This window comes from Arachis hypogaea, chromosome 2 (assembly GCF_003086295.3).
Source record: "Arachis hypogaea cultivar Tifrunner chromosome 2, arahy.Tifrunner.gnm2.J5K5, whole genome shotgun sequence".
In the NCBI taxonomy this organism is placed as follows: domain Eukaryota; kingdom Viridiplantae; phylum Streptophyta; class Magnoliopsida; order Fabales; family Fabaceae; genus Arachis; species Arachis hypogaea.
In genome coordinates this window covers 83,298,164-83,301,878 of record NC_092037.1, presented here as the reverse complement: position 1 = coordinate 83,301,878, position 3,715 = coordinate 83,298,164, and positions in this window count along the sequence as shown.

The window sequence follows — 3,715 nt, the reverse complement described above, 5'->3', positions numbered from 1 at the left end:
TGTCTCTTGCAAGATATATCCGGGTTCAAGTCTCGAGTCTTACTAAGGTTGGATGTTGTTTAAGAACCCAACGTAATTGACGTTTTTATTTTTATAATTAAAAAGAATCTAAATATTTAAAAACCAAAATGTCTTGTTTTGTTAATCAAAATTTTGAAATAATTTTTTTATTAAAAACGTGGGTGCCGTTTTGTTTTGAAAGGATTAAAAAAATATTAGACACACCCAAAACGTCAATAACGTTTGTACCTTCTGAAAATAATAGAACATATCACATGTTTTATTATAATATCAAAAGAAAAAATTGAGCCACAAAGACGCCAGATAACTTGGTTACATATTAGATTCTCATTAATAATTAGTCTGAGATTTGTTTGAATTGGTCTCTGTTTTATTTTTCATAGAAAGTAAAATGAGCTAACATCTCTCAACTAATATGGTAGTCAAATCATAGTTATCAAAACCAAACCTAATCCGATAAAATTATTGAATCATTGGATTAATGGTTGAACCTATAGATTAGTAGTTGAACTGTTTGACTCGATAATAATTAAATAAGTATATAAAATTATAATATAATATTTATCAAAAAATAAAAATTAATGTTTAATATTTTATATTATTTAAATTTAAATAAATTATATATAAAATTTATTAACTCGTTGCTTTAATGTGATATATATAATTTATATAAATTATTAGCCTTTATTTTAATAGGTTTAAAAAAAAGTTACATATAGATAAAATTAAAAGTAAAAATAATTTGTTGATAAAAAATAAAAAACAATCAAAATTTTAAAAGAAAAATAAACATATATAAATTGAATTACATGAGTAAACTTGTGAGGTTAAAATTATTCTAATAAAATATGAACTAATGTAAGGTTGCAAATTTGGAACATTACTCATGTGAACTTGAGTATTATATATAATATTATTAACCTAGACTAAGAGTGTATCTCGCCTAGTGGTAAGAGATATATAGTTTTACACAAGCTTTCCAAGTTCGAGCACCCCGCGGGTGTTCTGTGGAGGCGCGCGAGTCAGCGGTTCGGATCGTACCGGTTCGTATTGAACTGTCTAGTTTTTAACAGATTTGATTACCCGAATTAATTGTTGGATCAGTTTTTTGGTCTAATCAGCCATTCCGGTTCTGATAACTATGAGCTAAAAATTTATTATTCAAAATTAAACATTAAAAATAAATCCAAAACTAAAAATAATCAAAACATCACATAAAAAAATATTTAAAAATCAAACAAAGTAAAACTAATTTAGAGTATATAATTTAGAGTTTAGAATTTATGATTTATAATTTAAAATTTAGAATTTAGGATTTAGAATATAGAGTGATTGGAGGTGATGGTTCACGGCAATGGTTAGCCATGGCGGTGGTCGTCGGTGCTGGTGGTGATGAAGTTATGGTAGTGGAAGAAAGAAAGTAAAAAAGAAAAGAATAAAAAATAATTTTAAAAAAATTGTGAACAAATAAAATTATTATTTTCGGTTAAAATTTAATGAATAGTTGCTGGTTTTCTAATACCACTCTGAGTTATCAATGATACGAGAAATATTTTGTATATCAAGTGAGTCGCGCCCACAGCCCAATTATTCGAAAGATCAAAATTTTGTTCGTTGGTCATACAATTGCAATCTCCTTCAAATTCTTTTGGCTCCCGAAATAACTGGCTTCAGTATTGTCTTGGTATCCAGTTAAGGAGGAGAAAAGGTGGTGAAGGAGTTTTCAAAACTATTGAAAAATGCACAAGTATATAAAAATTAGTTTTTAATTAGAATTATTAGTCAATCTTTTTATGGTAAAATTTTTTAGTTTTTATTTTTTAGAGGTTCAGAATTCTAATATAGAATGAGAATTCAAGGTTTAAAATTAAGATAAAATTTAAAATAAAATAATAACTTTATAAATTGACTTATAATAACTGAAAAAAAAAGTGATTTTTTTTCTTGAACTCATGAAAATTATATCAACTTGCAAATTTGGTATCATTTTTGAAGGAAACGGTGAGTAAAAAAAGTTCATAAAATCTTCAGTGATGATAAAAATAGATCAACTAATAAAAAAAGAACAAATATTAAAATTGCAACGGATGAAATAACCTAGATTGATTTCAAATATGAGAGACCCCTTACACTTTGTATTTTTGTGGGCTCACAGACCATGATGAGATTTTGTGCGAAAAAAGAAGAGAAAGCAGGGAATCAAAGAAAGTCCAAAGAGCTAGGAATATGGATTTGAGCAGAGATAATGGATACAAAGGTGAAAGAAATAAGTACAGAGAAGGGGACAAAAGAAAAGCGAATGAAGAAGGAAGAGACCAAAGAGGAAATAACCATAAAAGACAAGAAAAATTCTTGGAACAACTAGCAAACTTATTAGTGAACTGTGAAAGCATAGTAAAAGATAAAGGAACACTAAATAATAAAAATACGACAGAGAAATTGATGGAAAACTAGAGAAGGATAGAGGCATATGTTGAGATTGAAAAAATGGAGCAACAAATAAAGGAGAAAGGCAAACAAAGACATCCAGGCTCGGAGGAGTAGAATTACCAAACAGAAAATTCCAAGCAAACTGAGCATAAGGTTGAATCTGGAAAAGCACAAAAAGAGGGTACATAAGGAGGAGGGATAGAAGTGAGAGGAAGGCGAAAGTGGAAGAGAATAATGAGAGAAAGAAAATGCAAGTGAAGATACAAAGCTGAAAGAGATTCTTAAGATAAGATAGACACTTGAAAGGAAGAGCATGAAAAGGAGACTAGAACGAAGAGACACATAGCAAAATCATTCCAACAAGAGGCAGAGGCTGCAAGGCAGTCTTGCCGGAGTCAATGAGGCTTATAAGTTGGAATTGTCGTGGACTTGAGAACTCATGGGCAGTTAGAGCTTTGAACATGCTCATCAATAAAAAATCTCCCAACCTTGTTTTTCTTATGAAAATAAGGAGAAAAGCAAACGAGATCAGCAGATTAAAAAGAAGAGGAAATTTGAATAATGCAACAAGGGTAGATCGCATGGATGAAGGAAGAGGTAGAGTGGGAGACTAGCTATATTATGGGAAGATTCTATAGCTATGGATATCGTTTCTATGTCGCCAAACTACATAGATACGATGATTGAGAAAGAAGAGAATGAACAACCATAGGTTGCTACGGGCTTTTATGGATGTCTAGAAGTAAAAAATAAACAAAAATCCTGAAAATCGCTAAAATTTCTTGGATAATTAAACAACATGCTGGGGATGATATTTGGGAACTTCAATCACGTACTTGAGCAAAAAGAGAAGATAGGGGGCTCCCAATGACTTTCACTTAAACGAGAGGTAAAGTCTGAAAAGGAATAAAATAAAATTGCGAATCGAAAACACTTCTGCATCGATGAAAACGAAAGGTAAAGTGCATTCAGAAAGCGATAAACAATAAAACATTAAGGAAGAATAAGATAAAGACAATATATATATATATATATATATATATATATATATATATATATATATATATATATATATATATATATAAGTAACTAGCCACTAGTCGCGACATGCGAAGTTTAGGCTGGTTAGGGTACAGAAATAAAATCAATTTAACAACAGTATTTTTCTATCTCTCCCAAATATACATCATGATCTCTATAGACAAATTCCAAAAGAAATAAATAAATAAATATAAATTTTTCAAAATAAATACAGAAAGATTCT